The sequence below is a fragment of the Spermophilus citellus genome (genome assembly GCF_964194105.1).
Source record: "Spermophilus citellus genome assembly, chromosome: 12".
NCBI lineage: Eukaryota > Metazoa > Chordata > Mammalia > Rodentia > Sciuridae > Spermophilus > Spermophilus citellus.
Genome location: NC_138198.1, coordinates 73,826,356 through 73,845,129, shown reverse-complemented (window position 1 = coordinate 73,845,129; position 18,774 = coordinate 73,826,356). Strand labels below are relative to the sequence as shown.

The following is an 18,774-nucleotide window of genomic DNA, read 5'->3' as shown; positions in this document are numbered from 1 at the left end:
AGCTTAAATAGACACAGGGGAAATTCTTTAGAAAAGTTTTACTCACTTGCTGTAATTCAAGTTGCTCAAAGACATTTTATTTTGGAATCATTTAATACTATGGTTCATGTAGCAGGATTATACCATTGTAGACCACTGGAACCCAAAAGCCCCTGCTGCAGATTTTTAGATGGGAAAGAAGGCACTGGTTGTGACAATAGGAGCCATGTGAATATGATTCTGGAATTATTTTTTCTCCTTGTCATAAATCCCATTCAATTCTCAATCAGAGGTTGTAATTTTTTTTACACTGATCAGCATTTCTTTAGCATTCAGACATTTATCAATGCAGTTTAACCTTGAAAACCCTATCAGAAGATGATGGCCTTTCCATTTATGTATTGTTTATTTATGTAACAAATAAAACCCAAGGCCTAGCAGAGTTTTCTGCCCAATATAGATTGTTGAAAAATATTTGTCCCAGGGTGTGCTTCCTTCTTTCCCAAGCTCAATAAGAACTCCAATATGGAACAGCTATAGCGTACAAGTGATCCTTTTTCTCTGACAACCAGTGTGGGTCAGGGGGCCAAGAAACTGTCTACTCCGTTGAGGATGTCTTGTCTTTCTCCTTGTTAAATTTCAGCAGAAAAAAAAAAAATTCCCACATACGGTGATAGAGCCATCACGATGATGAACAGTGGCCTTAATTGGTATTAAAGGATATTTATGTTGGTATGACTAAGTTAAAACCCCTAATTGATTGGAGACACTTGAGTAATAGGATCCACGGAGTCCCATTAGGATTGCATTGACATATTAGCTTATCTTTCTACTTGATGGCAAAAGGATACGCTTGGGAGCAGCGGTTACTTCCTCAAGCCAGGCTTTCTAGCTGTCAGGCTAAGATTTCTGACCTTAGATTTATGTTATCTAAAGCAACAAACCCAGCTTCCTACTTCATGGTCTGAATTACAGATTTTCCATTTAAGCTGGACAACATGAATCTGCTGCTACAATTATGCCTACGATTACTACCCCTCTGAGTGCGCATGGCATTCTAAGGCAGCTGTTTTACTTTACACTCTGGCCTCTCCTTGGAGTGAAAATGAATGGGCAGCGCCCACTCCCTGGGTCCTAGACGGCAGGCGCTGCACCTCATTACTGCAGGAACTGTCAACCAGACAGATGCAGGCGATGCTCAGGAGTGGAGTCCCCCCGCTGTTCTGCTCATTGCTGTTTTTCTCTCTTCAAAGGAGACCTTCTTTCATCAGAACTTCCCAATCTAGGAAGTAATGAACTCAGTCCTCCCCTCTGTTCAGGGAATGTGCATTCCCAAAGCAGAATAGCAGGGAACATTTTCAATTTAGTCCCATGTTAGCGGAGCCCAGCTTTGCACTGGGAACTGAAAACCACTTCCAATCCCAAGGAAGAACAGGGCTCCTGTTCTGTGTGTCCATAGCCTGTGACTGGACTCTGCCCTGGATGTTTTCCTTTTTCCAAAACCAAAAATGTGATATTATACATCCTGCTTTATAACCTGCTTTAAAAAAATATGATGCATTTTAATTGCAATAGTGCTCCATCTTTATTTTTGAAAGTCCCGATATTACCTAAGTATACAAAAGTCAATCTTTTAAGAAAGAGCTGGTATTTCTAGATTTGTTTTGAATGCAGATATAAACACAAGCATGAAAATATAAATATGCACTCAAAATCACAATGAAATGTTAATACTGGTTGAGCATCCCTGATCCAAAAATCCCCAAACTGAAACATTTGAGTGCCAACATGATGCTACATCGTGGAAAATTCCACACCTGGCCTCGTGTGACAGGCCACAGTCTAGTGAATAAAATTATTAAGAATATTGTATAAAATTACTTTCAGGCTAGGTGTATAAGGTACTCATGGAACATAAAGAGATTTTGTGTTGAGACTTGATCATTGTTAAGGAATCTTATGAATAGGCAAATATTCTGAAATCCAAAATCTGTGGCACTTCTAGTCCTAAGCATTTAAGATAAGAGATACTCAACCTCTATAAACTTTTTACTGATTTTTTTTCTCAGTGTTGGGGTTGGAATTTAGGCCCCTTACATATGCTAGGTTACTGTTTTACCACAGAGCTACACAGCAGCCCCTAGAAATTGTTCTTTATTTGTAGTTAACACATTTTGTGGATATTTTTTCATGTAGCAAATTAAATCTATGTCATTGTAGATGTAGATGCATAGATTGAATGCAATATCTTCTATTTAACTTATCTCTATTGTTATATATTTAAATATTTCCTGTATTTTGTCTACAAAATAAGCAAATAGTAGTTGGAATAATCATAACCATTGAATGACCATTCTTTTAGCTGAATTTTTTCTTTTAATTATGGAAATATAAGATCAAGATAATAATATAATAAATCCCTACATCTGTAAAAAAAAATCTCATTTTATCAATCTTGCTTCATATATTTCTCCTGTAAAACATACAAACACACTTTTTTCCCCCAAAATATTCTACAGCAAACTTGACACTTTCTAATTTCTCTCTAAGAGGCAGGAAGACAAGTTTAAGAAAGGACCACTAGATAAGGCTTTCTTCCTTCCTGTCCTTGCCAAACCCCCAACTCCCTCCAAGGGCAGCTGTGAGGGGCAGCCGAAGCCCGTTTCCTATGAACATCAAGCAGTAGAACTTATAAGTGATCGGTAGGGCGGACTTTGGAACCAGGGTGACATATGTTCTGCTCTGGGCTTTCTCACCTATTAGCTTTCTGAATTTTACTGAGTTACATCATCTTTCTGAGCCTGAGAGTTGGAAGAATCACAAGCAGCTCATAGGGCTGTGCTGAGAAGTCCACAAGATCTGTCTGTGGATAAACCATCCAGCATGGCACCTGGCACAGAAGAGGCACACCATGGTCATTGTCAATTCCTTGCCCTTACAAAAGCAAGTCAAGCAGAAACTCTGGACACCTGAGGCCAGCAGCCCACACCTGACCTTGAGGAAAGCAGCTCAGTTCACAATAGCATTTCAGTGCTCAACCTAAGTGGTCACCATGCCATGAAAATAAATATCCTGTTGCATTTCTCTGTATCTAAACCACATCAGAGAGTTAATATGAGTTGTGACATCATGAATCTACACAAATGTGGGGGAATTAGCTATGAATCTATCCAAAGGCAGATTGTCTAGCCAAAGTACTGATGACTACAGAGAGTCAGCCATTACCCATGTCCTTGCATTTCCTTGGTGAGTACTGGATTGGGAGTCTCACGTGTGATCTTATTCCTGCTCTGGAGTCAGACTCTAGGTCCATCAGGTCACATCACTGGGCCACTTGTAGAATGAGGGTGTTGGTTCCATCACTGTTGGTGAGCAGTAAATACTCAGAACATAAAAATGCGTTGGTCTCCAATTTGGCCTGAACCCAATGGTATAGTTGAGTATGATCACGTGATGAGTGCTGGGCTGTGTGGCTTTAGGATCAGCAGACCTGCCTTTAAGACTCAGCTTTCATATTCACTAGCTCCATGACTCAGGTAAATTCTTACCTGCACTCAATTTCTGCTTCCTCACCTGGGGCCCACATCACAGGGTTGTTCTTTCATTCATACTTCACTTTTTATTGAGTGCCTAATACATGCTATGTACCCTTTTGGTGCCTGAATTTTAGTGGGGATGTGGTGGGCAATAGGGAAGTAAACAAAAATAAATAGTAAATTAATTGTAAGTTAGATGGAGATAAATACTAAGGAAAAAAATAAAGTGGGAAGGGGAGAGAGAAAATGTCACGGAACCATGGGATAGGAGACAGTGTTGCAATTTTAGAGAGGCAATCAGGTAATTGTCACTGAAAAGGGGTCATATAGGTCAAGTCCTCAAATGAGATGAGGGAGTGAGCCACAAAGCTATCAGGAGGAAGAGCATTCTAGGAAACAGAAAGTGCAAGAGTCCTGAGGCAGGAACACGCCTGGAATGTTTAAGGACCAGCAAGGAGACTCATGTAGCAGGCAGAGGGAGGAAGAAGACTAAGACTAAAGCTAGACAGGAAATGGGACAGATTATGCAGGTCCTCAAAGACCTCTGTCAGGACTTTGGCTCTTATTTGTCCTAGGACTGGAAAGCTTTGCCTTCAAGGCTGCAAGGTTTTAAGCAGGGGTATAACACAGTTTATCAAACTTTGTGCAACTTATACTCCTGGTTCTGATTTGTTTCTTTTCTTAAATTTTATTTTCTTTATTTTACGTGTGTGTGCGTGTGTGTGTGTGTGTCCAGGATTGAACTCAGAGCTTTGTGCACACTAAGCAAATGCTCTATCGCTGAGCTATACCCTTTGCCTGGACCCAGCATTTTCTAAGTACAATCTGGGGGGTCTTAGGGTGCCCTGAGAACTTTGTAGGGGTCTCCCTGAGGTCAGAAACTATTTTCATAGTAATAAGACACACTTTTCCCTTTTCATTCCCATTCCCTCAAAACTATGTAGTAGAGTTTTCTTGAAGCTACATGGCTTCTAGAAATGATTGACATCAGAAGCACAGAGGGGAATCCATATTTCATTAAGCCAGATGTTGAAGAGATTTGCAAAATGTGCTCATCAAAAATGTGTACTGCTACTTTTCACTTATTTTTTGTTTTGGACAAGATATTTTTCATAAAATTATTTTATTTACATTAATATATAATAAGTTTATTATGTTATTTTAAAACAAATATATTATTTTTAAACATCAGTTTTAATTCTTAATGCAATAATATCAGTAGATATAACCTACAAGGACAAGAGTTGGGGAGGGGGTCCTCAATCACTTTTAAGGGAGTAAATTATTCTGAAACTAAACATATGAGGACCCCTGGTCCAACAAATGTTTGATTGAAACCGTTTGTGCTGTGACAAGTCTGAAAACCAATTACAATAACAGGATCACAGGCTCATTGAGCTGCTGGCAGTGGGGAAAGTGGGAAGTGCTCAGAATTTGGAAACATTTTGAAACTGACAGAAGTTCCTGATGACCAGATGAAGATTATGCAAGGAAGAATCGAGAATTACTTTGGCCTGATCAACCAAAAGACAAAATTGACGTTCAATCCAGTGAGAAACTGCAGGGTGGATGGCGTAGGGGTGGGGAAAGATCAGGAGTTCATCATGGAACATTTAAAAGTTCTAGATATCTGCAGGCATCCAGGTGGAGATTTCAAGAAGGTAGTCTAAAGTCCAGGTAGTGATCCAGGCTGGACTTACAAATTTGGGTCATCATCAGCTTATAGGCAGCTATTGTCCTGTAACTGGCTGAGCTCTCCAAGAAAACTAGGTGGTTCAGAACTGCAGGGAAGAGCAGAGGTGTTTTCGATACCAAGTGGAGAAATTGGGTTGGGGACAGTGTGGGGCACCATGTTGATAGGTGGCTTCTGATAGTTGGGTTTAGCAATTGGAGGTTGCTGGTATGTCCACCTGGAGCAGCTTCTGTGGAGGGGTGGGAAGAGGCTGAATGGAGCCAGCTCATGACAGAGGAGAGGACTCAGGGAGGGGAGGATAGAGTACTCTGTGGAGGAGTTTGGCTGTAATAAGTAATGGAAGGGAGAGAAAGCAGGTGATAGCAGAGGGGAAGCAAAAACCACACAGGGTTTTTGTTTTGTGTTGTTTTATTTTTTTCCCTTTGTTATGAAAGAAAAAAAAGTCATATTTACTCTTCTGGAAATAAAAACAATAGAAAGGCAGATTTTTACAAGACAGACTAGAACCAGGAGTATAAGTTGCACAAAGTTAAGGAGGAGAAGGTAGGGGTCTAGAGAAGGTGGAGAAGCTGGTCTTGCTAGGAACCTAGAAAGTTCCTTGAGAGTAAAGGAGAGAGAGAAGAGGTGAGATGCAAGCAGGTGGAGCTTGGGCAAGTTCTGCTATCCCTGAGGCTATTTGCCCAGTGAAACCGGATAAGTTCAGTGTACAGGGAATGGAGGCTTAAAGAAAGAGCATCATCTTGGTAATTATAAGACCTCATGAGGTAAACGCCTCAGCCCAGGATGAATGCTTGATGCTGTTCATTATTAAATACAGCTGTGGAAAGGCTGGGCTGATTTTCACTGTGTTTTATTATACCCTTCTCTTTTGAGGGATGATCATTCTGTGTAGGTCAAACACACATATTTCCTAAACATTCTTCTCCATATTGACACCCTCCCAGACTTCCCACTGCAATCCACAGGTCTACAGAGACGTGGAGGTGATGCTGTGCAATCTGATGTTCTTTTGGATAAGTGATGGTGAGAAGTGGATATTTTGAAGTTCCATACATGGGGTCCCTAGATACCCACTCAGGAGACTGTTGGAATTAGTCAAATGACTAACGTGTGCAGCGTCCTGAGGTTTTTGGAGAATGTTCGTGGAAAATGCTGTTCTGTATGCATCCTTGGAGCTGTGGTACCTGTAGGGTGGGGGACACCAAGGGAGGAGGGCTGGAGGATATTAAGCCATGTGTTCTCTTTCCAGTCCATTTCTCTACTGGGCCCCTGGGCCTTCCTCCTGCCCAAGCCGACAGCAGTGATTCATCACCATCTTTGGACGAAGTTGTTGCCATTGTAGCATCAGAGAACAAAGACAACAAATTCTGAATTTTTAAACTCAAAAGTTTCTTTCTCCCCCTCCTTCCTCCAACCTTGGGAAGAGGCAAAACAAGAGGGTGAAGACAAAGCAAGAGATACTATCACTGGCTGCTTTCCATCCAGCTGTTTGCGGGGGAGAGAGGGGGTTATGAGAAAGAAAAGACCAGACTAAGGCTCCCTGCCTAAAAGACACCACAGTGCTATGCAGGCAGCCCAGGACTGAGGGAAAAACCCTACCGAGAATTGCTCCCATCCAATCCTGAAGATGACCAAGTGGATCCATTATATGGATTGCATTTCTGCCAACTAGACATTTAAATTAGAAAAGCATTGAGTTGAGTTGCAGAAAAATAGAGAAATTGACATTTCTGCACATCTGCATTGCCTTCCTTAGTTCCACTTGCAAATGGAAGTAGTCATTGAAGAATTAGCATAGTAAGTCACTAACACCTTAGTGGGAGTGATCTTAGCCCAGTGGTTCTTCAAGAAAGGGATATTTTGCTTCCAGGGGACATACGACAAAGTCTGGAGCTATTTTTGATTGTCACAACTGGGAGGAGGAGAATGCTTCTGACACCTAGAAGACACACACCACAGAGGCTGCTGAATGCCCTACCATGCAGAGGACAAACCTCCAAAACATAGAATTATCCAACCCCAAATTTCAATAGCGACAAAGTTGAGAAATTTTCAATTTCCCTTCAGCATAATTTAAAGAAACAAAGTAAAACAAAAACAGGTTGGTCATAAAAAGAACAAATTGCCCAGGCAGGATGACGGTGAAGAATATAAATAAACCAAGAAAGAATAAATTCTAGCTCAGTCTGTGTTTAGAAGTGCTAGCAGTCTCAATATGGTAACTTATTCAATCTAAAAGAACCTCACAACTAATTGTATCCTACTTTCCTGTAGTACACAAAGGAAGTGCTCGAAATACTACCAGGGACCCAATATAACAAAAACAGTATGATTGCAATCCACCCCCACCTGGAATGCACAGCAAACAGCTCCTGCTTGAGTTTAATTAGAGTCATTGACTTTTTTATTTTCCAGTTCTCATGACGCTGTGGCATGGGCGTCCCCATTGCTAAGTGAACACTGCTGTGGCTCTCCCTGACCCCACCGCTTCCCCGTGCTACATCCACCTTTGTTCCTGACCTGCATCCTTTGCTTATCTACTTTGACAACAGACCTTAGCCTCTTGGAATCAATCACCTCTTCTTAGAGGGTAAGGAACCTGGTCCTTTGTCTCAATTTTGGGTTCTCTCCCCAGAGCAAAGTGTGAATTTCCAACAGTTTACTGATCACCTGATGCTCTCTGTCAAGTTTTACTACCTGTAAAATAAGAGTAGTAATCAAACCTACCTCATTAAGTTATAGTGAAGAGCAAATGAGGGCTGGGGATATAACTCAGTTGGTAAAGTGCCTGCCTTGTATGCAGCAAGGTCCTGACTTCAATCCCCAGCAACACCAAAGGAAAAAAAAAAGTTAAATGAGTGAGTATTCTGGTTGGTTCACAGTAAGCACTCAAAATATATTAGCTGCTATTATTGTTGCTATCTGTTTTCCAAACGCTACCTCAAATTTAGTATATCCCAAACCAGACTTTTTTGTCCCCAAAGCTTGTTTCTCTGTGTGTGTGTCACACCCTTCCACTTGGTCAACTCAGGATCACATGTTTATCAATGATACCAGCCCTCTTTTATCTGTGAGCTCCACATCTGCAGATTTAACCATCCATGCATAGAAAATACTTGGGGGAAAAAAATGTGTCTCTACGGAACACGCACAGACAACTTTTTTCTCTCATCATTATTCCCTAAACAATACAGTACAACGATTTACATAGCATTTACATTGAATTAGTTATTACGAGTAATCTAGAGATGATTTAAAGTATACGAGAAGATTGTGTAGGTTATATGCAAATATTCTGCCATTTTAAATAAAGGACTTGAGCATCCTGGATTTTGTTATTCACAGGGGGTCCTGGAAGCAATCCTCCAAGGATCCTGAGAGACAGCTATAATTCGTTATCTATGCTGGTATGCTTACCCAGTAATTGATCATTGCACAAGAGCAGCAGGAACAAGTAGGGGCAATTCCCTGGAAGGATGGGAGATTCTTCTGCCTTTAATCCTTTTTTGGTCCCCTTTACAACTGTAGCCACCATGCTCTCTAATGTGAATTTGAACCAGATTCTCCTCTCCACCCTTCTCATTCCACTCAGTTCCTACATATCAGTCTCTGCTGCAAAACTTTCCATGTTTTCTAATGCCTAAAATACACAGCCTAGAGTTCAAGACTTTCTAAGATTCCACCCTACATTTATGACCTTCTTGCTCTGAACCAAGCTAACCTAATGGCACCACTCTCTGCCCAGGGACCCTACCTGGACTTCTTCTCCTTGCTTCTCCTCTGGTAAATTCCCTCCCTCTCCCTTTTCTACCCCTCCATACCATCCTCATGGATCTCCATCCTATCTCCTCTCAAAACTCATCTCCAGCCACTCCCTCTTCACAAAGCTATTCTTATGAGAAGCATTTAAGGTGTAAGTGTATCCTGACTTCCAGACTTCAGTTAACTCTGTCTCCTTTAAAATCATATAATACTTAATTTGTATCTCTTTTGTGGACTTTACCCCTTTATCCTTGAACTTGAGTTACTTGGGTTCACATATTTATCTCTTTATAAAATATTATGAATTTCTCCAGAACAAGAATATGAAATTGATCCCTCCTGGGAACATTAGTTAGCACATGGTATATGCTCAGCAGACAAGGGTTGACCATGCAATAGTCATTTGGATACTTTTTATTGACTTCGTTTTAAAGTATATTTTATTTACTGAGTTACCTAATATGGGTATTGCCATCCGACGATTGCAGCCTATGGGAGCCCCCCAAAGTTCTCATTTATCTTCTTCTTGGGATGTGTTGGGGGATCATGGTGTAAGAGATGCTTAGAGAGACCTGGAAAGAGAATGTTGAGCTCATTATCATCTACGTTAAGTAAATGGTTGTAAGCCACCGTTCAGTTTGCAGATTGGCAGATTGAGGCCCAGGATGGCCTCATCTAAAGAGAAAGCAAAGGGAAAGGCAGGAAGGGCATCTTTGAAGGGCTTCAGGGTGCTGCGCTCCTGCAGGGTTGAGGACAAGGCTCTGCCTGTTCTCTCCTCTCTTTCAGCCTCACAGGGTCCCTCTGTCCCCAACAAAGCCTCCTGGGCCGGGGAGCAAGTAGGGAGATGGTGAGAAAAAGAGAGAAAGTGAATCTGGTTTTTATTTTTATCTTTCCTCCTATCAAATCTCAGACAATTTTCTATTGATTTGCCCCATGGCCTGGAGGCTAGGAGAGGCTTCAAAGGAAGATGAATAATGCATTGCACACCACCTACCTGCCCGGCTCACAGTGGACATCCAATCCTTTTTTTTTGCCTCCTGAGCTCCCTGTTCTTGAAGGTGAATATTTGCCCAAAGTCCAGAAGCTGGGTAGTAAACTGGGGTTTGAACTTAAAGAGCTTCTTTTGATAACCACAGCACAATGTTATGGTTTGGCTCTGGAATCATCCCAAAGTCTCCTGCACTGAAGGCTTGGTTCCCAGGGCAGCAGTGTCCAGAGGTGGGGCATGGGATGTGATTGGGTCATGAGGGCTCTGACTTCATCAGTGGATTACTCCGTTGATAGAATCATAGCTGAATGGGCTATTGCCAGGTGGGGGAAGCTGTAGGAGGGGCGCCTAGTCGAAGGGAGTGGGTGCTTGAGTCCTGTCCTAGGAGGAACGATGTCTTGTCCTGACCCCTTTCTCTCTCTCTTTTTCTCTCTCTCCTTCCAGCTGCTATAAAGTGAGCAACTCTGTTCTGCTTTGTCCTTCCACCAGGATGTATTGCCTCCCACAGAACCCAGAAACAACGGAGCCAGTCAACCATGGACTGAAACCTCTGAAATGGAGCCAAAGTCAATTTTTCCTCCTCTAAGTTGATTGTATCAGGTATTTTGTCATAACAATAAAAAGCTGACTGACACACATGCAGTAAAATTGAAGAGGACGGGTGCAGTGGCACACACCTGTAATCCCAGCAGCTCAGGAGGCTGAGGCAGGAGGATCACGAGTTCAAAGCCAACCTCAGCAGCTTAGCAAGGTCCTAAGCAACTCAGTGAGACCCTGTCTGTAAATAAAATACAAAAAAGGGCTGAGGATGTGGTTCAGTGGTTGAGCACCCCTGAGTTTGATCTTTAATACCGAAACAAAAAACAAACAAACAAAAAAAGTTGAAGGGGAGAGGTGTGGAGGGGAATTTACATGATCACACATACACCCAGGTGCCGCCCCAAGAGGATATGGTTGGGCAAGGTGGCAAGTATGGTTCCCATGAAGGTTCATTAAAGCATGGCTAACTTATTCTAGAGGCTTCTTCCCTTTGCTCAAAACATAACCTATCTGTACACAGGTGAAGATAGGCAGTGCCAGCCATGTGTAGCCCTGTTTTGAGTCGCTTTTTCTTTCAATAGCATCTTCTGACCCATGCCAGGTAACCATTGTTTTTCTATATCCCTGTCTCTTTCTGTTGTATCTATTAAGCTCTAATATCATTTTATGCTGTATATCTGCCATTTATTTACATTATTTTGTACCCTTCTCCTGCATATTTGCAATATTTTAGCTTTGTTGCTGTCCCAGTAGAATGAATAGCATAAGCTACCCTAAGATGAGTTTAGGCAAGAGATATATGGGACATCATGGAACTTTCTGGTTATGCCTAGAATTATTTTCTATCTAGAACTTACCTGACAGTAAACCTACTTTTCTTACTGATGAATGCTCGCAGGTGAGGCAGGGCCTGGAGACTGTGGCCTCCTTAATGCACCCTTAAGGCAGAGCAGTTGCAGATTCTTCTAGCAGAAGGACAGTTGAGTGCCAAGGCCAAATGTTTGTGGTTTTCACTTCCCATGTTAGTTCTGTCACAACAGTAGCTATAATAATAAATAGATTTAATGACCTCATTTTTTAAGTACCTACTATATATATCAGGCAGAAGGCTAAGTCCTTTATATATATATATTTTTTTTTTCTCTAGAGCTACAATAGTTGCATGTTTCAATCTGGAAACCAGGTCATCATATTACATAACTTCAAAGATCTGTTGTAAGGTCAAGTGGAAAAAATACACAAATATTAGCATAGAGACTAGAATATAAGAAGAGTTCTGTAAATGTGAGTGTGTTAATCGCTTTCCATCACTGTGAGGAATACCTGTGAGAAATTGACTTAAAAAGAGCAGAGCTTTGTTTTGGCTCAGTTTCAGAGGTTTCAGTCTATGGTCATTTGGTTCATTGCTTTTGGGCCTGTGACAAGACATGGAATCATGTTGGGAGCGTATGCTGGTGGGCAGGAAGCCAAAGAGAGAAAAAGGAAGGGGCTGGGGTCCAAATAGCCTTTCAAGAGCACTCCCAGTGTCCTAACTTCCTTCCACGAGGCCCAATTTCCAAAAAGTTCCACCACCTCCCAGTTGGGACAAGTTCTTTGACACATGGGCCTTTTGGAGGACATTCAAGATTCAAACTGTTACAGTGAGTCACTCATTAACCTTTCATTTTACACCTTTGGACACTGAGACTCAGAGTTTAAATAAACATCTGAGGTTGTATAGCTAGAAAGTGGTGGTGTTAACATTTGAATCTAGCTCTCTCTCATTTTTTCCACTACTGATATTCTCCATTGTTATTAGTGTAACTTAAAAAGTGTCAGATATGTTAAATCAAGCCACTCGCTTGGGTTTTGGAAATATAATATTCCTAATTCAGTAAATTAGATTTATCTCCATTCATGTGACTAAATGCATCCCACATACAATCTCAAGTGATTTATGTTCTCTTCTATTTATGCCATTTTTTTCTATGATAAAGCAACATGGGATCAGTTTTGCATTAAGCAACTTTTATTTTCAGAATAGCGGTTTCACTTTTTAAAATCTCGAGATCATATTTCAAACTACTCATGCACAAAAGCCAAACCACAGGTCCTCTTCATTCCCAAGTCAAAACTCTAGTACTTAGCAGGAATTCAAGGAAGGGAATGATGTATAGCTTTGTGGGGAGTCATCCCATATGGTCTATTGTGCATATAGGATATCCTATAAATCACTAGGACAGTCCCACCTTGAATCCCATCCAAAGAACTATAAAATCTGTTAGAGCTATGACAGCACAAAATAAGGCTTTAGGCAAACTTGCAGGAAGGTGTTCTCATTACCACAATGCAAGGACAAATTAGAGTTGACTTTTAGGATCACTTCAAGTCAGAATGATGACTCTTCACTTTTGCAGGGAGGGTGCTGGGGGTTTGAACCCAGGGCATCATGCATGCTAAGCACATGCTCTTCCACTGAGCTACATCCCCAGCCCTCTTCTCACTTTTATTAGTAAAATACTGAATATAGCTAACTACCTGCTATGGTATGGATATGGTTTATCCCTTGCAAAATTCACTTAAATTTAATCCCCATGTAAGGTATTAAGAGCTAAGACCTGTAAGAGGTGACTAGACCCCTGCCTTCATAAACACATTAATCCATTGCTGTGATTAATGATTCATCTTGAGATTGGATCTACTATAAAAGTCAGTTTGGTAGAAGTCTTGCATGCTCCCTGTCTCTCACCATGCCATTCTCTGTGTCATCTCAGGACTCTACCAGCAAGAAGGCCATCATCAGAGTATCCTTTCCACCTGGGACCAGAACTGCAAACCAAATATACCTCTTTTCTTTCATCTCACTACTTCTATAGGTTGTTATTAGTAACAGAAAATGGGACCAGGACACCACCTCTTCATGAACATTTCACTCTCCCCAATAATGTTGCTTAGGTTTATTTTCACTAAAAGCCCCCAAATGTAGGTCCTCAGTCCTTGCCACTTGTTATCTGAACTAAGACATTAATTCGCTGTGCTGTACTCTAATGCACTCTAATGTATAGCTATGGCTGGTGATTGTACGAAAATGTGACTTTTCACAGTTAACTCATGACCCTTTCAGTAGACATGTGTTCATAATGAGTATCAGTGCAGCTGTGTTATTTACAGCTTACATGGCTTTGATGTATCTTTGCTCATCTCATTCTCTAGATAGCTTTTAACTCTGCAGAGCAGAGTTGTACCTCCAGAGACAAATGCAAGGCAGCTCAAATCTCTTCTAACTCAGTTGCAAGGGGATGTTAGAACTTATGTTATTCCCCCCTAGAACATGTTCAAACCAAAACACTATTTTTGTAATATTTGGGCTTAAATATCTCTGCATAACCTAAGGTGGTACTTCTGGAAATATCTGCAGTAAAAGACCAGTTTGGTTTGGTTTTGCTTTGATTTTATACTTTATAATCCTTTACATAGTGACATTTATTTTAAGCACAACAAAATGATTTATGAGAAAGGACATCAAAACATAACTTCTAACTTTTAAATACCGAGTCCAACAGATATAGAGCTGTACTGTCAATCTGCTATCATTTGTAAATGCTTTATCTCAGTTTTTGGATTCATCTCCACATGAGCCAGAAACAAATTGCAGACAGGTATTCCCTTTGGATCACAATTTGAATGTGTTGGTGTCTACTGAACGATGGACCAGGATGGTCTCTAAGTACCCTCCACTTCTGAAATTCAATAGTTCTGTGTGACTTTTCACAGTTAACTCATGACCCAAAGCTGAGCATAATTGTTATAGACTGAACATTTGGGCTCCTTCTCCTAACCAAATTCATACGTTGAAGCCTTAACCTCCAAGGTGATGGTATTTGGAGATGGTTTTTTCAAGGGGTAATTAGAATAACATAAGAACACCAGAGGGGAACCTATATGATGGGATTGATGTCCTTAAATAAAGAGAAAGAGAGAACAGAGAAAGAGAGACCCAAGCTCTCTACCCTGTGAGGTCCTAGTGACAAGGTCAGTCTGCTCTCTGGGAAGAGAGATGTCACAGGAACGGGCATCTGCAGGCACCTTGAGGTTGGACTTTCAGAAATGTGAGAAATAGATGCATGTCATTCAAGCCACAGAGCCTATGGTCTTACTGTTGCTATGGCATCCCAAGATGACAAGTCGATAGTGCAACACTTGCTTGTGTAGAGAATAACAGCAAAGTCAAGAGCTCCTTCTGTGGTCCGAACAGTCCTGGGTTCTTATGTTATGACCCTGATGGTGTCAGTATCTGGCTAAAGAGCACAGCAGCCTGTTATCTACTCTGTTCATAAATGCACAAATCACAGCTCTCCTAGCTGGCCCCTGAAGAATGGATGCCTTGCTGCTCTGATTAATTATGCATCAGTTAATTAATTTGTTGGCTTTAGTGAATGGAATCAATTATTTTAAATGGCTTTTAATTGTTAATATATGCATTATAACAGAAGACAAAAGCTGTTAATAGAATTCAACATAAAAACCTCCCAGGACAGGGAATGGCCTTGTAAAATAAATTATTTAAAGTTTTCCATAGAGTTTTTTGTGACTTCCAAAAAGTCAATGGTATCTGAAGCAATATGGGATTCTGTTTAAGGATCCTTTCAGAAGTAATCCTAAATGAATAAGGTGCGCATACTTACCAAAAATCATCGTCATTCACACAACCACCTCTAAGTGCCTGCATCTAGGTCTCTCAGGAAAGGCTCTTTGAGGACAGGATGACCACTAATGAAGAGTATAATCCCCTTCTAGAATGTAGTGATTTGTAGGTGAGCTGGGCACAAATATCTGTCAACAGTGTTAGCTTAAAAGATTCTATCTTGCTGCAGGAGTCTCTAACTTCAAGGAGGAAGCTAAATGCTATGGTTTGGATATGGTTTGAGTGTGTGCCCTAAAGGTTCATGTGCTGGAAGATTGGTCCTCAGTGTGGCAGTGTTGAGGTGGCAGAACCTTTAAGAGGTAGGGCCTCGTGGGATATAATTAGGTCACTGAAACCACGGCCCTCAGAAGAGGTTAACGTAGTTCTTATGGGATCCTGGTTGATTCCCATACAAGCATGTTGTTATAAAAAGAGCTAGTCTGGTCCTTGAATCTCTTTTGCTTCCTGTCTCACTAGGAGATCGCTCCATCTTGCACATGCTCCAACCATAATGCCATTAGGAAAGTCGTGATGTAGCCAGAGGCCCTCACCAGAGCCAAGCAGATGACAGCACCATGCCCTTGAAGCTACGAAACTGTGAAATAAAAATATGCTTTTCTGTATAAAGTACCCACATTAGTTATTTTGTTATAGCAACAAAAAGCAAACTGATACACCATGTAAGGGGTGGAGTCAGGACTATACTGGGCTGAGCGAGGGCAAGGAAGATTCTTCAGATGTTAACATCATTTCTCACCCAGTCTAGGAATCTAGAGCCCAGAAAGCAATGGCAGAAGACAACATCCACACAGCTATGGACTCCCTTGAAGGCCATACAAATCCCTGTCCTACTTCTGGCATTTATTCCACAGAGTACAAAAAAGAGGACAAAGAGTAAATTAACGACTGATGTCAGAACCATCAGTGGTTTCCTTCCCTAAATACTTGATAAGCAACCATGGAGAAGATCTTTAGTAATAAGCCACAGTAGCTGGTAGGCTAAACTTCATAGCCCACTTTACTTTTACTGGGAAGTTCAGAGCTAATCCAGATAAGTAAACCTTATTTTGAAGACTGATTCCTGTTTCTGAAAACTCTACTCCAGATATCTGAAAAGCAGTAGTTGCTGACCAGGAAAAAAATGAGTGAGTATATTTTTTAAACTATTATTTGATTAATTCATTTACTGTGCAAACATTTGAGAGTCCCCTCTATGCTGGGTTAAAATAAGAAAATGTCTATGTCTTTCTGTACCTCTTATTGAGATATATCTGGTAACAGACATTTGGGATTTCATATTAAAAATGCTACAAAAAGTCCATAACAAGGGTCTGGCGCTGTGGCTCAGTGGTAGAGCTCTTGCCTAGCACATGTGAAGTTCTGGGTTCAATCCTTAACACCACATAAAAAATAAATAAATAAAATAAAGCTATGAAATACAAAGTCCATAACAAAGGCTATAATAATATGTTGAACTTAACCTAGAAGAGTTATGGGGTTTTTATTATTATTATTTTTTAAATTTATATATGACAGTGGAATGCATTACAATTCTTATTACACATATAGAGCACAATTTTTCGTATCTCTGGTTGTACACAAAGTACATCCACACCAATTCATGTCTTCATACCTGTACCTCGGATAATAACGATCATCACATTCCACCATCGTTAATAACTCCATGCCTACTCCCTTCCGCTCCAACCCCTCTGTCCTATCTAGAGTTCATCTATTCCTCCCATGCTCCCACTCCCTATCCCACTATGAAGCAGCCTCCTTATATCAAAGAAAACATTCAGCATTTGATTTTTGGGGATTAGTGAACTTCACTTAGCATTATCTTCTCTAACTCCATCCCTTTACCTGCAAATGCCATGATTTTATTCTCTTTTATTGCTGAGTAATACTTCATTGTATATATATGCCACATTTCTTTTTTTATCCATTCATCTAGGGGAGGTGAGTCTGGAAAAGCAGAACAGAAATAATCAGCTAAGGAAGATATCAAGTCAGAGGGGGAAGGTATGTGTCAGAGAAAGAACCAGAGATACGAGAATTAGAGCCCTGAGCAAGTAGATCATCAGGGTCAGAGAGCAGGAAGGGGGTAGTGGAAATCTTGAATCTTGCAGGTAATGAGAAGTCCTTCCATGGCTTTCAGAATAATGCCTCAATTGCATCTGTGTTTAGAAAGTTACCACAGCCTCAATGTGGAAAATGATCTGGGAAAATGGTGAAGGTGGTGAGCAGAGAGGGAAGCTGGCACTCTGTGGCAGCAATTCAGGGAGGAGGGAAGGAGAACCCCAATAACGAAGCCTGGGAAGGCTGGGATGGGGACTTAACGATTCTAGTTTTGTGTGCACTATGCCATGCCACCCAAATGCTGGTCAATGAAGGACTTGTGGGAGTTACTGGGAATGCTGTGAGCAGGTGGTCATCAGCTGTCAATTCCATCAGGGATGCCTGGACTGCATAGGGCTTCTTTATGGAGGTTCCCTCCAATCCCAAGGTGGCCCAATGACTGAGCAATGTGAAGGCATACAGCCTCAGTTGTCTTGGTCCAATTTGACACTAATCTGAGGAGCCATGTATCTCCAGTGCTTCCTGTGGAATGACTGGAATCTATCATTGGAATCTATCAATTTTTTCCCTCATCTAATCCTGCCTTAGTTCCCTCCTGATCCATAAAATCCTGGACCCAGGGTCTGAAAACCAATTGTGAGTGTCCATGAAACTGAGGAAAGAGACAGACAGTCCTACTGTTTCATGCCTGACTTCTGGCATCTGCCTGGATTGTAGAGTGCCATTTACTGGGGACTTAGGAACAGATATGGGCAGCAAGACAGTGGATCCCCATGATGTGAGTCAGAAGGAAGGGACTTCTATAATGGTAAAGACAGAGTGACTTCATCCAAGTCAGAATGTACCTAGTTTATCTCAGGCTAATATCAAGGATGTCAAGTACATTCTTGGTCCAGATGGTGCCAGGGTCTGGTCATGAACCTCCACACACCACTCTAATGGTTTTGGCTATTTATAGTAGTCTGGGAAAATAAGTAGAGAAAATGAACCAGGTTCCCTCAGGTGTATTCCTGGTGACTACACCTCAAGATGACTGTGGTCAGGTCCAGCTGGATTCCTGCACCTCCCTTTCACAAGGATGACCCCAGGAGCACACTCTACTAAAACCATCTGAGTTGGCTTCCTGGAGAATTCAAACTGAAAGAGTAATTAACTTTATTCACGACTCTTCATGAGTAGGGGAAAATTCAGGAATGATTCTGAGATTTCTAACTTAGGTCACAGAGATGGAAAATAAAGTAAGAACAACTTGGGAAGGGGACACCGTGTCTAATGTGAGCAGTGTCTTCATTTGTTGATGACATCGCAATTTTCAGGACATCTTGGCTTGAAACCCCAGAAGTATCTTGTCCCTTCCTCTCTTTTGAGTCCAATTGTCAATGAGTCCTCTCCTTTATTTTCTTCACGTGGCCCCAGGATTCCTCTTCCACCCTGTTCCCACTTGTTGCTTTCACATATTCTTAGTCCTACTGTTTCGTGCCTGACTTCTGACATCTGCCAAAGCCTTGGGAGAGACTTCTGTGGTCTTTGT

The 18,774-nt window shown here is 41.3% G+C and overlaps 1 long non-coding RNA gene across 1 annotated transcript in view; it reads left to right on the top strand.

The window, feature by feature from the left end:
* Window positions 1–18,774, top strand: part of LOC308631452 — a 30,378-nt gene that overhangs the window by 877 nt on the left and 10,727 nt on the right. The window contains exons 2-4 of the long non-coding RNA XR_014018208.1: window positions 7,624–7,798; window positions 10,403–10,558; window positions 11,019–16,306. This is a non-coding gene — a long non-coding RNA (uncharacterized lncRNA). The remainder of the gene's footprint in view (window positions 1–7,623; window positions 7,799–10,402; window positions 10,559–11,018; window positions 16,307–18,774) is intronic.